The sequence below is a fragment of the Somniosus microcephalus genome, chromosome 26, assembly GCF_052327205.1.
Source record: "Somniosus microcephalus isolate GS21.2 chromosome 26, FLI_Smic_1.0, whole genome shotgun sequence".
In the NCBI taxonomy this organism is placed as follows: Eukaryota; Metazoa; Chordata; class Chondrichthyes; order Squaliformes; family Somniosidae; genus Somniosus; species Somniosus microcephalus.
In genome coordinates this window covers 23,526,217-23,544,464 of record NC_141012.1, presented here as the reverse complement: position 1 = coordinate 23,544,464, position 18,248 = coordinate 23,526,217, and the positions used below count along the sequence as shown (strand labels likewise).

Here is an 18,248-nt window from a genome sequence, read left to right as displayed (position 1 = left end):
CAGACAGCATTGAGCATATGGCACTTGAAATTGCAGTGCATCATTAAATGAATTTGAAACATGTTATGAGCGGCTGACACCTCCCAAAGGACATGGCTGTCCCATCCATCTTGGAGCTTTTTCTGGTAATCCAATTTGTTGGAAAGCCTTGCAGAAATTTGATCGGGGGGCCAGTCATTGATTTCTAGTGGTTTGTAGAGACACAGCGATGGGTTTAATCATTTCTCTGCATGAGCTATGCACTTTCCTTATCTTGTGGCTTTAATCTTGGTTGGGCTACCAGGCAACCATTTGTGTCACAGGTGGTGTAGCTTCTGTAAAAAGGATGGAGTGATGTATCATCCTTTTTATTTTGTTGGCAACGTTACCAGATCAGTGTTGTCCAGTGCATTAGTCACTTGCCCCCATGTGGTTAACTGGGAATCCAGGTGTGGCTAATTGTCCTTTTGACTAGGAAATTAAAAAAGATGAGCAATAGACAGTCAGTGGGTATATGATCTCAGTATTCATATTACATGGCGTATGCATGTGCACTTTAAACTTTTTGGGCATTTGTTGGTAAAATGATAAAAAAGCAGAGTGTGCGAGTAATTTTTGATCACTGTGTGCGTTTTACTTCCTTGGTTGCTGATTATTGGTTATGTGCTAAAGTGATGTGTAACCCGGGTGAAATTACTGGACTTCACTACCATGGAAACAGCAGCAACGTTGTATGGAGAAGGGGGGGGGGGCTGTCATTGTGGTCAGCTCAACCAATTGGAATGAGCAGCCCAGGCCACCGGAAGAAAGCAAGCAGCTCCGACAGGCCACGTCATGGTAAAGGGCAAGCGCGCTCCAACTGCTTCTGGATGGAGAGCAAGGGCGGGTCACGTTGCGCAAGGCAAAATTCTCAGCAATCACCCTGATAAAGCCCAAGTTCCGCTCGCAACGGCTGGACAAAAGCCTAGAAGCTGCACTAAGATGTGTTGTGTCTGATAAATTCATGCCAGAATTCCAAACTTTGGTGAAAGAGAAAGACTGCCAGGTTCCACGCTGAATGGTGGCAGATGTGTGTTTAGTAAATATACACGTGAGGTACATATAGCTGTATAGTGTGTAAGACATTTTCTACTACAGTGAGAACATGTGGATAAAATGGTGTCACTGCAGCCACGCTTGTGGCGAGTCAGTGATTTCTATTGGCCAACACTGCTAGATCTTGAAGTACAAGTGACTGTTGGTTCAGATTTGTGCCTGTATTGACTATATAATGTTTGTGTGTATGGAGCTATATGGATGATTTTACTCTGTAAGCAGTTTTTTTGGAATGAAGCATAAGGTTGTGGAGTTGGATGTTTATAACACAAATATCATGCTGTACCAGAATCTGAACTGTAAACAAATACTTATGAGATTGAATGCTGCCTATTGGTGGGTCCTGATAGAAAATGAGGCGTTTTATTGCCAGCTGTATGTTATTTGTGTTTATTACGTTTTATGACCTCAAAGCAGAGGTTTGCCCTTGTCGAGCAGATGCCCCAGTTTGATGTTGGCAGCAGTTTACACCTTATGTTCTCTGTGTCTTTGCTTCTGTGCTTTATGGTGACATTCGTAGCACCATTTAAACACTTTTGCTCAGCTGAATGACACATGCCATCACCGGCACACACAGACGGGTGCTAGTTCCGTCAATTCAGAATAAAAAGTAGCGAAAGCTACCTTTTTAAACTAAAAGAAAAGGGAAGTGGCAGGAAATTATCCTCCGTTTGTTTTAAAAGCCTTTTCTTCAGCAATGTGTAGACTTAAAGGGTTTGGCATAGAGAGATTGTATTTGGAGTTAAACTGGAGCTCGTGGAGCAGAGCAGTGTCTCCAGCTCTGTGAGTGGTACTGTATAATTTTACTTGGTCCTGGCCCCTTTCCGCTTTTGCTGATGGCTTGCTGTCAGAATTCTACAAATTTATCTAATTCCTTGACATTTATTTTCCACAAATGGATACAGATGATTGCATCCTCTCCCAGCGAGATGATAACCAGCCTAACAGTCTGATTGAAAATCAATACATTTTGAAGGGACAGGAAAACAAACACCTAAGTTAATAACAAAGGCAATTGTTTGGGCGGCATAGGGAGACTATTTCTGCAGTTAAAATACTGTTTAAGATGAGAGTGGTAGTTTGAATGCTATGTCTTGCAGCTATTTTAAGCTCTTACATTCTATTTCCACTGACCCCACACTGATAACAGTTCATTCTTAGCATGTCTCCATTCAACTTGTGCATTATGCCTATTAGAAAATAATAACATTCAGAAGTCTGTTACTTGGAAGAATATTAGTCCATCAAATACAGAATACAAATACTAAAGTAAGCAGTAGAGCTATGGATAACCACATTTTGATATTTTGCGATCAAGTGGAATGATAAAGCTTTGATCCTGGTGTCATCCAAAGCAACCAGTTTGGAAACTTAAACTTATTAAAAACACTAAATTTCCTTTAAAGAAATTTAAACTTATAGTTGTCACCCAGTCCTACTTAAGACTGAATGCCTGGAAACGTATTAATATTCGTTGTCATCTAGTGCCTGCTTGTTACATCAAATTGATTTGATATTGAAGTAACATCAATACTAGAAATGTTCTCCATTGTAAGATATACTTTATTGTACTTTCAGTTATTGAGTGAGAGATAGATGTATTCCTGCGGTGCCAACATGAAACAAAAGTTGGTAATTACAGATGCTGTTTGGAATCCGTTCAGTCATTGCTCTACTTTGGGTTCGAGAAGATGGCAGATGGCTGCAGCTTGCTGCATGTATTTAGGCTGTGACAGTTGACCTTGCAGTTGCAGAGTGTAGTAAATGAGTTGTACATAATGTTCCTTGTGTCCAAATAGATACCGTTTTAATATACTGAACTGAGCAGTGTACAGAGTGTGGTAAATACTGCAGTCCGAATGTATCATAATATTGACCAGGTGTTTGAGGGGGAAAGGAAGTCCGTATGAAGTCATTACGGTGAATCTTGCAATAAAAGCACTGTATTGCACAATAGGCATTAGGTTGTCATGACGGCAGCTGGCGAATTTGATTAATAACATGACCTCGAGGTTATCTTTTATTCCTGGATGGAATGGAGTGAAGTGGGTAATGTTGGTGTTGAACAGTAACCGTTCATCGCTGATGTAATAGAACTCTGCATGCGCAGCTGTGGTGCAGTAACTCTTCTGCAAAAAGCAACGATTGCATTAACAAGCAAAGCACTACAAGGTTATATCACGAACCACATGCTGGGATTGTGAATAAACACCAGCAGATCGCCTGTAGTTTGGGTTACAGTGAGCCAGAAGTTATGCTGTTGTGAGGGTGGGGGGGGGGGAGGAATGCTGCTGGGTTGCGGGGGGGGGGGGGAGGGCGTGAAGGATTTGGAAAAATATTTGTAAGACAGCTCTCCAAAGATGGTGAAGTAAGCATTTTTGATTGGTTCCTGGAAAATAAAGTGTTTCCCTTACGCACTACAGCTAGATAAATAACTATTTGTTTAAATAAATCTGCATGTAATATGGAGGAGCAGTTGGTTACTGTTCATTTGTTTGGGGAACAATGTATAAAACTTTAGCTTTATCTTTTCTATTTTGCATCTTTTCTACTTTACCAAGTACCATATATTTTAAGTTCAAGGTCCTTCTAGGGCCTTTCCAAAGGGCTGTGTGGAACTCCTGCCAACTCAGCTGATGCAAGTTCTGTTGAGGCTTTTTAAGGATGTAAAGGCGGAATTCCCAGGATGGCCTGAGAATTCCCTCAGGCGTGGCACATTGACATAGTGAGGGTTGGCAGAAGATCCACTCGCTCCACATCCACTAGAAAATGGTTGCCTCGAAAAGAACAGGGCCAAGTCCTTATCTCGTTTTGCGGGCTCCAAGCTGGGGTTCGGCCAGGTTTCTGCCCTGGTCTGGATCAAAATTTCTTCTGCTTCTCTTCCGTAACTAGCGGCACGTAAAACTACCCGTTTCTTCCACTTCTTAAATCCAGCAGATCGTGATCTGCCTTGTTTCCATAATGAAGAGCCTTTTCATCTGGACAGGTTGTTCGCCTGATCGGGGCGACTGTCTAGCTGTGATGGGGTGCCGTCACTCTACTCCCATCAGATGTGAATACCGCGCCGCCTGTCAACCCAGTATTCAGAGGCTGGAGTGAGCACTGGGCCCCTGCTCACTGGGGCTACAATGGGGAGAACCATGCTGCTCCCATCGGTCGCAAGTACCGCATTGGATGTCAACCAAGTATTCAGAGACCGGCACTCTCTGTCTAGCCTGGGGCTCAAACCCAGAACCTTCTGACTTTGAAGCGGGAATGCTGCCACTGAGTCGAGGCCCACTCCTACTAAAATTTTGGGGCTTGAACTCTTTGCAGACTCTGTGAATCTTCATTAGGATCAAAAGGGAAGGATTCTTCAAATGCATTCTGGAGCCAAGGTGAAGAGGGGGGACAGGTTGCTGTGATTGACTTGGACAACGGCCAATCAAGGGCATCTACAGAATAAACAATCAGCAAAGCTTAACCCAGTAATTCAAGTTCCAGCCAAGTAATTTGAATTGACCCTCAGGCTTACAACACAGGATTTTCTAGGGATTTACAGCATGGTACAGGTAATTGTATGAATAATAAAAAAACACATTTATCTTGAATTATTTAATTTTTTATGGATTTCTTATCTATTAAACGTGAGTTTTCCACCAGCTGAAAATTTACCGATAAAATTGAAGATGCTGGCTCTTGCTCGTTTAGGATTTTATTTCTCTTTTTTTTACTATAGTTTTTTTGGGTTGTTTCAACATCATTGATTACTCACTTAGTACTATCCGGCATATCTAGTCAGTTTGCAATGGTCAGAAACCATAGAGGGAACTTTGTTGAATCGCTCTACCAGTCATCATTGGTTCAGCGTAGCTTGTCTGTAAGGAAACCAATTGAAGGGAAATTCTAAAGAAATACCTCGTAACGTTTGCCGTTAATTCTCTATCATTGTAAGCTAAAAGTTCACCATTGTTTCACATTGAAAATTGAACCATTCCCATCCCAACAAGCAGTCCCCACGCCACATTCCATCCTGTGAATAAATACAGGAAACTCTCGATTTACCGGCACCTAAATAACCGGAAATCTCTGTTAACTGGCAAAATTCAGGAGTAGGTTCAGGTAAGTCTTACTTCATATTAGTGGCCGTTCCTGGATCTGTGGCTGTGTAACGGGGTTCCTGCACCTGTTGCTAAGCAACAGGGATGCTTGGTCTGTGGCTGGGGTCCCTGCACCTGTTGCTAAGCAACAGGGAAGCCTGGATTTGTTGCTGTGTACGGAGCTCTCGTACCTTTTAACTATACCTCTCTGTAATCCGGACTTTTTGATAAACCAGTACCATGCCGGTCCCGTCGGTGCCGGATAAAAACAGAGTTTCCTGTAGCTTGGTTACTAAATATGTCTGCGAGGATTTTGTTTGCTGTCAGTTTGTCTACTTCTGCTTGATTGACATCTGTCCACTGGACTCAATGAAGTGAGCCGACCACGAAGAATTCACTGAACACAAAGGGGGCTGTTAAAAGATAACGAAGTGGAATACATTGGAGATCAGAGTATTTTATACCATGCATACTTACCCCCACAGTTACCCTCTGCTTTAAAGGACAAAATAAATGAGTATAATTGTAACAGTTCATTGCTCTTAAATTCATGTGGGACTGCTTATGATACTAAACTTTGTTCTAAGAATGTGACGTTCTATTGAGGATTTAGTATCTGGTTGTGAGGTTTTTATTAATTGAAAAGTTAGGGGGAACTATATATTTAGCCTCTTCAATTCCCATACTGAAGTATGCACTACAGGTGTGTTGGCAATACAGCTGTCACACTCTACAGAAAAAATCAAAATGATGTATTGTATGTAAAGAAACTTACGTTGAATATGCTTTATTTAAACAATATTTGAAATTGTAGATTACTTTCAGAGGTAAAATATATTGTTGGATATGAAGTGTTTTTTAACCTATAGTACTCTATCAAGCATGACAGCATTTTTAATTCAGCAGACTGGTTTCTGATTTTATAAAAATGTTTGAATATTTTTTAAACATAATTTTTGTATCTGCCTTCATGTCTCCTCTTTGTCGCCTGGTCAGCCTCTCTGTGTTAAACAGTAGGGGTGGAGAGCACTCACCGTCTGAATAAGAAACAAAACTGAACAATCTCCATGTTACAGATCAGGAATGATGGAATATCAATCAAAACTGGGATTTGAACTCGGCCTTCCTGATTGAGGATCAAACTGTCAGTATTGTTGTTGCTCAGCTCCTTGGAAAATTTTTTTTTTTAAATTTGAATCCTGGTTATTGGTTACATATGGGATTCTATTGCTGTGACTTCAAATTTTAAAACTTGGTATGCGCAAGGGTATTAAACACAGGAGCATTGGAAATTCACAGCATGAGGTAACATATATTCTGAACTTTAAAATGTCTCTACCACTTTAACAAATCTACAAATTGCTTGTACAAATGAAAACTTGGCTCTAGCGTGTCTTTAAGTGGCACCAATTTAATATAATTTTGCTTCGCTTCAGGGTCTACATTGGTCAGCGATGTGTTTTCATACTTGACATTTAATCCATTGAAAATTCTGTAGGGATCTCATGTTCCTTAAGAATCCCAATTTTCAGACTGTCTAAGGTTACACCACTTTAATATTTTCTTTAGTGGTCAGGTTACATAGTTAAACCATATATTAACTAAACATATTCATTGAATTATATTAACTTAGAAAACATATCTCTCAGTTCTCAAATTTTGGGCCAGAAAGTGCATTGTGTTGAGTTGTTTTATATAAATATATTTAATTTATTAGACTTTTAAAATTTCACTTCAGCTTAGGTCAGTCAAAAACATTCTTTATTAGGGCCCAACTCCTCCACGCCTCACGATTTGGACCCGCCTGAAGCCGGCCAGCTGCCTCTTTTTGCCTCAAATTAAGAGCAGATTTGGCCTTTTTGAAGGCACACTGAGCTATGGATGTACTTGCTGCATAATCGCACAGGTATTCAACTTTGTTGTGACATTTTTACATTTTCTAAGAAATAATGATAAATTGCATCTTCTGATTTTTGGGAATGTGTTGCAGAGCCTATTTTCCCAACTTAAAGATTTTTCTCCTCTTCTTCATTTGTTTGTGTTCATTGATGTGAAGCAGAAACTATGGATTAATGTAGAGAAAAATGTTTGTGCTGGGCAGCACCGGGAGGTGTTACTGGTGAAAATCGGCGCCATTTCGAATGCAAGAGGTTTGAGGCCTCCAGAAGGTGTGGTCGAAGCTAGATGGGGAGGCCGGGTCCATTTTGAGGTCTGAACCTCATTAACTTACGGCTGGCGAACTGTGGGCGGAATGGAGCGCCCTGCGGCCGCCGCAGTATCAGACGACCTAGCCAACCCCTGGGCCCAGGAAAAGGTGGTCTGATGGAGTAGGTCCATTTTCAGGGAGGGGAGGACCTTTGTGCAACAGCAGCCCAAGTTGCTTTTCTGGAGACCCGAGGGGCATTACTACTCCTCCCGGCCCCACAAAAATAAAAGGTGACCTGCTGGGCTCCTCTTGGCTGGGACACAGCCTGAAACTGTGCAGAGCGTGCACAGCCCATACTCTACCAAGTTGAATCTTAAAATGACAATCGGGGCCCTATGTATGTCCCAGCACCGGATTTGTACATTGAAAGGACCAATGGCTTGACTCAGCCATGCACTCCGCCACCTAGTGGTAGGCCCTCGGGAAGATCAAGTCGGCCACACCATCAGTGGGAACGGGGTAGTATGTCACAGAAGGGTATGGTAGCTAAGTGTTTTATGTTACTGGACTAGTAATCCAGAGAACGTGAGTTCCAATTCCACCATGGTAGCTTGAGTATTTAAATGCAGTTTTAAAAAAAATCTGGAAATAAAAAGCTGGTGTCAGTAAAGGTCACCATGAAGCTGTTGGATTGTCGTAAAACCCAACTAGTTCACTCATGTCCTTACCTGGTCTGGCCTATACGTGACTTCAGTCCCACACCAACATGGTTGACTCTTAACTGCTCTCTGAAATGGCTTAGCAAGCTACTTAGTTGTATCAAGCCGCTCCATGCAGTAATTCCAGAAAAAGGCTCGCCGCCATCTTTTTAAGGCAACTAGGGATGGGCAATAAATGCCGGCCATGCCAGCGACGATAACAGAAGCTTGATTTTCGGGGCCCTACCACCATGTTTCTCCTGAGAACGAACTCCTCGCCCCTGGACCTACCTTATTCTGGACCTGGAGGCCGATCAGGCTGCCCCGATAGTGTGGTGGCTTGGAGTCAGCAGGCTACCCCGGAGTTTAAGTTTTCTGCTTGCAGCCGGTTTGCTGTATGCTAATTTGATCTGGTCTTCAAAATGAGCTGGGCCTCCTGCTAGGACTGTCGGGTGGCTGGCTGGCTGTCTCACTCTACCAGATGGCCACTTGACCATCACTTTGAGGGGGAAATCTACTCCCATATCTCACATTAACAAGAAACTTGTAGGCGATGACAGGAAGACCTTGGATTGGCTTTTCTCTGGTGCTCGCTGTATCCTTGAGGACTGACCTTGAAATCTATGAATTTGGCTACTCCTGGCTAATGGATATTGAGCATGAGAAACAAATAAAACAGAAAAAAAGGTGATTTTGACCCCTCTTTGCTAGGTGAAAAAGATTAATATTGTAGTTTTTCAATAACTAACAAACCGGAGGACTTTGACAATACAATACCTTGGCCCTCCAGAGCACTACAACATGGAATGATAGAATGTGGGTTCATGCCTGTTATCTTCTAAATTTTGAGTTCCTGTCATAGCTGTACCATTATGGAGGAGTTATGGTGTGGAGATTGGACACCGTGTCGCACCTAGTAAAGTTTGGCAAGCAGATTGCTGCAAGCTATCACATCAGAGATTTATACTGATAAGCAAAATGTGAGAGGCTTTTTTTCAAAAGCAAAATGGCTCTGTGGAAAAAAAATATATGTAGTTCCAAATAAATTAATTTGAATGATACCACATTGGCTGAAACACAGTTTTTATCCATTTCACTTGAGATAATCCTGTATGGTATAATGTTAAATCTTGAATATTGCAGGTGAAGTGTTGGTGCTTAAGATGGGAATATTTGAAAGTTGTGTCAGAGTAATGGATAGTCAGTTATCATAGATTCATGACCCAGGAGGGAGGCACTGAGATTCGAGAAGAAGAATAAATGATCAGACAGGCACCTTGCATGAGTCCTACCGCCTGCAGTGTCTGGTAATTAAAAAAAAATCAAACCTATTTTTGGCAGCAATATTAACATCCTTTCACCAATGCAACATTGTAGCATGTGGACTGATGAGAAACACCTGGTTAGTGCTTATTTTATTTTTTTCTTTAAATATACAGCAATGATCAATCAAAAATAACTATGAATAAAAACAGCCTAGTAAAGTGCACGCTGCACTTCATGTTTTCTAGTGAGAAGAACTAAAACAGACCCTGTATACCACCGTGTACATCATATATATTTTTATGTTGTATTGGTTATATTCAGTGTTGTCCAATACATTACCCACTAGCCATGTGTGGCTAATTAGGAATCCAGATGTGGTTATTTGCATTTCTGATTAATAAAATGCATTCGTACTTTAACCTTTTTGTACATTTATTGGTAAAATGCTAAGACGAAATGCAGAGTGTGTGTGTTTTTATCGTTGTATGTGCTCTACTTTCTGGTGGTAGATGTTTGTTAAATAGATATACACACTGGAAGTGCATGTACCTGTATTGTGTGAGTATGTCGGGTGTTTATCCCTAAAATTAGTGCATGTTGCTTTAAACATTGTTGCCATAACCACATCTGTGGCTAGTCAGCACTTCCTATTGGACAACACTGGGTTATATGGATACCATTGTGGTTTAGGATACTAATGCTAATGAGATAATTGCAAATCGATACAGAATCCTGTTACTTATGGTACGAAGTAGCCTTTCACCACCGCAAGACTTGGTGATAGAAACAAACAGAACTTACTTAGTAGAAACGGAGGCAACATTTTCTGTACATTCCCTCAGAAATTGTTTATTATTATTTCATCAAATCTGCCAAAGACTAAAAACAGACAATGTAATTTTCCATTTGAATTCTAAACGTGGTTCTCAATTTTACTTTGGGAATAATTGCTGCCACACTGCACATGTGACCGCTCCCATCTGCACCAGCATACTTAATTGAAGCCCTTGTTTGAAAAAACAGTTTGCTGATTGGTTGAGCACTGTATAGCCAAACTCAACTGAGGCCAGTGAGGCATAATTGAGAATACTTTGATATCAGGCAGCACCATGTGATGCATGCCAACTGATCACTAGATTCTGCGAGTCAGCACAAATCGAGAATATTCTGCCACTGTTTTAACCCTGGTGATTCTTTTTTAAAGCAACAAAGGGTCAGAACATCGAAGATGGTCACCCAAAAAGTGGAGTAATAACAAGCAGTAATAATGGACTCTACTGTATCAGGCAGTTTTGAATAGCAGATCTGCTATTAATTCTTCTGATCAACTTGCCTGCCTTAAATTTCCTCCTACAACATATTTGTCAGCATTTGACAATCGAAAATCTGAGTGGATGGAGGTGTGTTAGATCGAGGCCGGGCTATGACGAGAAGGATACGTTTCGGCAACAATAAAAATAACAACAATTTGCGTTTATATAGTGCATTTAATTTTTTTTTAAATACAGATGTGTAATCAAAAATATGGACACTGAGCCACGGTGCGAGATACTAGCTTAGTCACAGAGGTGTGGTTTAGAAGGGTTTTAAAGGAGGAGAGGTTTTGCGGGGGGCAGGGGGGTATTTTAGAGTGTGGCCAAGGTGGCTGAAGGGTAAGGTTCTACTGAGAGGGTGGAAAGAGATTGATTGACTCGGCAATGCAGTGTTGAGGAGATGTTTTTTGCAAGATGAGAAGTCATTTTCAAAAAAAATTGAGGAAAAAATAGAAAATTGGGACAGTGTCAAATTGGCACTCGGTTCAAAGGCGTGAAAATCATCGCTGTTTTCCTTTTGAGTCTTGTTGCTGTGGTGCTAGTGACGATTGCAAAGTAAATGGCACCATACAGATGATTGTCTTTTTTTAGCTTGAGGCTGTTGCGTTACTCAAAATAGCCACATGGCCTGCTTAGCAAATCAGATGTGAAAACATTGGGGCTGGTTTTCATTCCTTCTGCCGGGTGGGAATGCGACGGTAGCAGGATTAAAATGGCAACACAGCATTTATCACACCAGCCCCACTGATATCCGGGTGCCTGGCATTTTGATTGATCTTGAAACGGGTGGCCCAAGCACCTGCTGGAAATGGGTGGGAGCTGGATTAGCCTGTGCAAATTGGGGTCTCTTAATGTCACTAGGACACCAATGGAATTTTGCAATACCAATTGGTAGACTCTGCACCGCCCATACTCATCTCATTGGTACTTGGTATAGAGGGGCTTAGCCAGCGCTCTTCAAAGGGACCGCTGCAGGCTGCTCCAAAAAAAGTTAAGCAGGCTTGTAACCGATTTTTGTGGGATCAGGAATGCTCCTCCTGGCCAGGCAATAATCGACTTTCGCAATGCCTCACCCTTCTCAAGTTACCAAACTGAGGAACTGTATCGCCTTGCTTCAGTTTTCGGTCGATTTTTTTTTTTATTGCATCTGCCTATGAGGGTGTTATGAAATTGTAAGCACAACTGAGCTGAATAATCGTGCATCGAGAGGTGTAACAGTTGTTAGTGTTGCCAGTGTTAGAGTCTTGTTATGCTGGTGGACCATTGATCATCTCATTTGGAATAATAGCTGATGTGGGAAGTTTGATATTTTGGTTTGGCAAGCAAAATTTTAGTCAAAGGCCTTAAAGCATGACTAGAAAGGTGTAAATTGTCTTAATTACTGATAATTATATTTATTATAATGGAGCTTCTAAACTAAAATTTCAACTTTTAAAGGCCTCACTTTGGTGGGCCAGAACGTCATTAAGTACTTAACCAGATCGCATTTTGGTAACATCCTGTCTCAACTGATTTGCTGAATATATGGTTCGAAGAAGCTTTGTTTCCCATTAATTATATTAGAATAATTTGTCTCAATTATTCCTCCTAATTCTCCCCACATTCCACTCCTCTTCTAAAGCTGAGGTACGGTTTCGCAGATGCAGGCAGCACTCTATTAGCTATTTGTAATATGACCTAAACAGTGAGTGTTGACAGGCTGTTCTACCATAGCATTAACAGAGCTGAGGCCAGTCTTTTCCTCATTTGACATCCTGACACATGCACTTTCCAGAAAGGAACCAGGAATTCGAGCTGATAGTTTTTTTTCTTTCCCCCGCCCGCTTCCCCTCCAGCTTGAGGACACTGAGGTCAACTGCAGTGCCACAACTACTGCCCCGACAAGGATTAGCTTGTTGAGCACAGACTAGGGATCAAGCCTGAGGCTTTCCCAGTTTCTGAACCTCTGCATCGCACTCAGTATTTACTCCTATAGCTATTTGGACATTTTTTCTTTTAGTAAAAAATATATACAAAAAGATTAAAAATAAACTCCAAATTATTACTTAAATTTTTAATTTGAAAACATTTTTTAAATGCTAAATGCACAAATTGGTAGAATAAAATTATTGTATCAGATTAATTAAATGCTAGAAGTGTTATGATTTTAGTTTGTAAGCATGTTTTAATACAATTAGAGCATCTTTGATAGAAATCTGATCAAATCAGTTTTTCCTTTCTCTAGACTTTCTCCCATTCTTTACAGTTTTAGAAAGGTTTTTTGAGAAGTCATTCAACATGGAAGAATGTACCTTTTTCAAGAGAAATAAATTGGATAAAAGTGAATTAGAATTGAACTAAGCATTTAGAGATTTTTTTTTAATTCTCAAACGTTAAAAACCAACACAGAGCTTTCTGGACTGAGATAATAATACATCATCTGGTAAAATGTGTGTTTATTCTGATGACTCAGCAGTTACATAAATGTTTATCATTTTATTTATAACTTTCTATGTGCTTACGGATGTTTGGAGATTGTTCATTAAGGTTGAAAAAATGAAAGCAATCATAAAGCACCTTATAAATAACTGCAGATTGTAATGATTACAAACTGAACTGACATGACAGTGCATAGATGCATCAGAGATGTTATCAAATAAAATCATGTTACTTCAGTAGAAAATGGGCGCTAGTCACTGACTGTCACAAGCTGTCACAGGCATCACCCAAAAGACATTGCAATTTACCCATAAAGTTGACAACGCCAATGTTAGTTATTGTCGCTGAAAGAAATGTTAATGTTATCCTAATTGGAGTTTAGATTTTCTAAAATTGCCTCTGGACTGTTAACCAATCTCCTGAAGGAAATTAAATTCTTCTGCCATCCATATTTAATTCTTCTTTGTTGAGCCTTGGGCAGCACATGCTATGAAGTATGGCTATGCCTTGAAATTCAGTTCTTCGAATATTATTGCTCAAAATGTTCAACACATTCACTTTAAAAATTTTTAAAAATTACTATCCAAAAGAATAAATCCATTTTGTGAAGTCGCTACAGACTTCTGTTACACAGTACTTACAGGAGAATACATTGACACTTTAAGGTGTTGGTATATTGAGTTAAGTACTCCTCGGAATCTCACATTTTTGGAAGTTGGTAATTTGGCAGCTGAATCAGAAAAATGTCTACAGTTCTGCCTGCATGGAGACAGTTGGGTTGTTCCTCTCCTATGTGGGACCAATCTTTAATAGCTGGTGACCATGTTACAAATTTTCCCACTCTAGCTTTCTGGGAAGTCAGCCTGGGAGTGTTGACAAGGATGCCAGGATTAGTTTAGGCTTCCAGGAAAGGGCTCCAGACTACCTGGTGCTCGGCGATTCAAGTGGAATCTGTACATTCCTCTTTTTGACTGGCCTATGTCCCACAACTGCTTGTTGTGGAGAAGACAACATTGCACCATGGAAGGAGGAATATATCTTCTGGCAGCTAAAAGAAAGAACATACATTCACATAGTGGAGATCACATCCTCAGGATGACGCAAAGTACTTTATAGCCAATAAATTGCTTGTGAAAAATACTGTTATTTTGTAGGCAAACACAACAGCCAATTTGTGCACAGCAAGGTCCCACAATGAGCAGTGAGATCAATAGCCAGTTAATCTATTTTTCGTGGTGTTGATTGAGGGATAAATATTTTGCCGGGACACCAGGAGAACTTGCTGCTCATCATGTTGTGCCATGGGGTCTTTTACATACACCAGAGAAACAGAGACAAGGCTTGAGTTTAACATGTCTTGCAAGAGACAGTGCGGTACTTACTCACCCCTGCACTGGTAGAAATGTCAGCTTGGATTAGGTGCTCAAGTCGTGGAATGGGACTTGAACCCATGACTTTTTGACTCGGAGGTAAGAATGCTACAACAGAGCCAAGGCTGACGTAGAAGTTTACAACTGAAGGGGTCAGTTTTAGGAAGTAAATCGCAGGTTTGTTGTGATTTTATTAAGTTCTGGGGACTCGTGGCCTGCTGGAGCTTGCTTGATTGCTGTAGCAAGTTGGAAAGGAATTTTCCTGAATTGGCTGCTTTTTATTTTGCTTCTCCCAGAAGAGATAACATTGCTAGAGGATGGATAAATAGTCTGATGTTGCATTGTTGGTTGGATGGGGTGCGCTTGATGGTCTATATCTCTCTCCGTTCCTCCTCTGTTGTTTGATGGTTTGGGTCTTGTACCTAGTCTCCCCCCCACCCTCTCCATAGTCTTTGTATTGTCTTTTGATCTGGAGCCAAACATGGAGCAAAGGGTAAGAGGTGTGCTTGCAAGAATCTTTTCGGGAGTGCAGATACAACCCTGGGGGAGTGGGTGGGACATCAGCTTATGGAACTTTTAGTGAGACTCTGGGAAGTGTTTGATTTGGAGGTATATACTCCTGTCAACAGCGGCTGTGCACAAATTGTCAGCTTTGTTTGCCTATTCTTCAAAAGTAATTCATTTCTTTGAAATGGGTTAATGTCACCATTAAAATAGCAAAAGGAATTTGATCTGAAAGGGTTAAGCTCTAGTACAGTAATATTTGAAGTGCTGACTTTCAAGGCATTCAAGTCCTTGCCAGCCAAAATCTCAGACTGCAGCACATGAAAGGAGAAAGGCTTATATAACGTTGCAGTATAAATTTTAAATAAAGCTTGCTATTAAAGGAAATGCATCTCATAAATAAAAAAAACACTTTTAGGGAATGGGCTTTTAACATTTGGGCATTATTAACGTAAGTGGTTGTGGGCAATGGCTTGAGATAAGGCAGTCGAGAATGACTGATGGCAGCACATGTCGGCTGCGGAGATTGTGCTAACTACCATGTCATGGTGTGAGGTTGATGCTGTACTTGCTAAACCTTGCAGCACAAACAAGATTTCAAGGCTTTGACCAAAATTTACAAAAACAGACTTCCAACCATCAATTGTCGTCTGATGTGGACACATTAGTAACTAAAGTTCTGATCGTAAGGTTGTTTTCCCATACCCTGATGCATATCCAGTAATAACAAAATGTATTTCCTGTTTGGTGGGGAGGGGGGAGGTGGGGGGTGGGGGGGGAAAGCAGTTGGGTATACTTTGTTTTATGAAACGGAGACGTTTAATACTTCTTTTAAACAGGGCCCCTTCACTGTGGTTTCATTTTAACAACTCCAAGGTTTATGTTGCCGAGGTGAAAATATTGACACATGATATGCCAATCATTCTGCCACTAGCTTTTTGGATTATGTGTAATAACTCTACTAGCAGTTAATGGGTACTGCATCTTTTTTAAGCAAAGCATTTGGGAATAGGGTGTTAATGGACATTTATGAAGATTCTTCAAAATATGTTGACTGGAACAAATGCTGTTATAATCTTCTGGCTGCTATTTTGCTCCAGACACGTTAGCTTGATGTCTCTGAAGTATCAGTTCCTGATCGCACCTTGAACGTGTCTCATTTGGGTATCACACTGGGGTACCAATATTTCACTAACATTTTTTTTTATTACAAAAGGATGGATAATGAATTTCAATCAAAGCACTGACCACTATATTTGGGAATACTATAAATATCTAGTGTATAAAAGTACAGTATACAGTAAAATTGCTTCTAGGATTAAAATGTTTGTGCTGAGTTTTGATTTTTTTTCCACCTTGTGGCTATGGCATAATAGCAAACATATTTGGATTAGAATAGCACTGAAAGAATCATTGCATATTGTATCAATTTAGATGAATGCAGAAAGTGGTTACAAATCAACTGAAAATGGTGGATGCAGAAATAGCGTGACGATATGGCATTACCAGCTAAATTCAGCTATTTCTGCAAATTGTAAAACTTTAAAGTACTAAATTGTGGCCAACTGTTTTGCTTACTTCTATGAACTGAAGTTATATTTTGATATATGGTATCATAGGCATTAAAAAAATCTGAAGACTAAAAATCTGAGACATTTGGTCAAACCTAACTGCTCTTTTTGTTCACAGAAACCCTGTTAGGATATGAATTATTCAATTTATAGACTTGTGCTATAACTTTTCTACATTCTTTTCCTTTTCTCTTCCATTTTGCTTTTTAGGCTTCCTTATCTGGTTTTTCTTCATGTATATTTTTGTTGAAGGTAAAATGTATTTAATAAAGTATTAAAGATATTCTTGAATAAATTGTACATGGAATTTAATGCCATGTGACATTGGTCTAACCTTCTAGAAAAGATAATTTTATATCTGGAATAGTTTTTTTGTAGAGTTGCCATTCTCCAGGATAATAAAAATGATTCATATAGAAAGCTTGACCTCCATTTAAAGCCATATCTTGGAAGGGGCTCAGTTTTATTGAAAAATTAGCAAGCCTTTTTTCTGATGCTTGATGATATAATTTGTGTTGAAGTGTGCCACTGCATTTGCAAAAGTATTGTATTACTAGTTGGCGATATTACAACAAAATACCACGCCGCTGTTTGACCCTTCTCCCTCGCTTGTAATGGACCATTCAACTGGCCAGCTACATGGGACTCGTAATGCCCTCTACTTGCGTCTGAAGCATCACTTAATGTACATGATATACCTATCAATTCATCCAATGAAAAGCGACGAGTTAAGAAAGTAACTATAGGTTTTTATTGGCTAAATAACAGAGCCCACCCTCGTGGGTGATCGGATACAACTACCTTTATACCTGGGCAGGTAGGTGGAGTCATGGGCGGAGTCAGCAGTGGTCAGCCCAGGTATAGCAGCGTGACAAGAGGCGACCTCGTATAGTGATACAACAGTGTGAACAGTGATAACCATAGAGTAACGATATAACAGTGATAACTATAGTGTAACGATAGTGAACGATAAAAGTGGTTTACCACATTCACCCCTTGTTTAGATTTGAGTCCGGCGGGGTGAAGTGTACTACCAGTTCTGGTATGTCAGTCTGTCCGGAGGCCTCGTAAGCCTTTCTGATCGTCGCAGCGGCGGTGTTGCATTATCCGGTGTTAATGCTGGTGTCTGCGTGGTCGGCGAAGGCTCGTGGGGTTCCGGCATGCCGTCTACCTGGGCTGGAATTGGGGGGGTGGTGGGGGGGGGTGAAGGTGGTGTCTCCGGAGTGCCCGAGGGTGCGAGGTCTCGTAAGGAGACTGTGTCCTCCCGCCCGTCTGGGTATGCCACATAGGCGTACTGGGGGTTGGCGTGCAGGAGGTCCACCCTCTCGACCAGGGGGTCCGTTTTATGGGCCCTCACGTGCTTTCGCAGCAAGACGGGCCCCGGAGAGGTCAGCCAGGTTGGTAGCGTGGTTCCCGTAGTCGACTTCCTGGGGAAAGCAAACATTCGTTCATGGGGGGTGGCGTTGATGGCAGTGCAAAGTAGTGACCGGGTGGAATGCAGCGCTGCCGGGAGGACTTCCTGCCAGCGGGAGGTTGGGAGGCCCTTAGACTTTAAGGCTAAGAGGACGGCCTTCCATACCGTCGCGTTCTCTCTTTCCACCTGGCTGTTCCCTCGGGGGTTGTAGCTGGTGGTCCTGCTTGCAGCAATACCTCTCGCTAGTAGGAACTGACGGAGTTCCTCGCTCATGAAGGAGGAGCCCCGGTCACTATGTATATAGTTTGGGAACCCAAACAAGGCGAAGAGGTCGTTCAGGCATTTAATGACCGTGGTACTGGTCATGTCTGGGCAGGGGAAGGCAAAGGGGAAAC

At 41.1% G+C, this 18,248-nt stretch overlaps 1 protein-coding gene across 19 annotated transcripts in view; it reads left to right on the top strand.

Annotated features, from left to right (window-relative positions):
* The window catches only part of LOC147100348 (neural cell adhesion molecule 1-like), a 576,064-nt gene that overhangs the window by 96,696 nt on the left and 461,120 nt on the right, over positions 1–18,248 (top strand). The window lies entirely within an intron of this gene.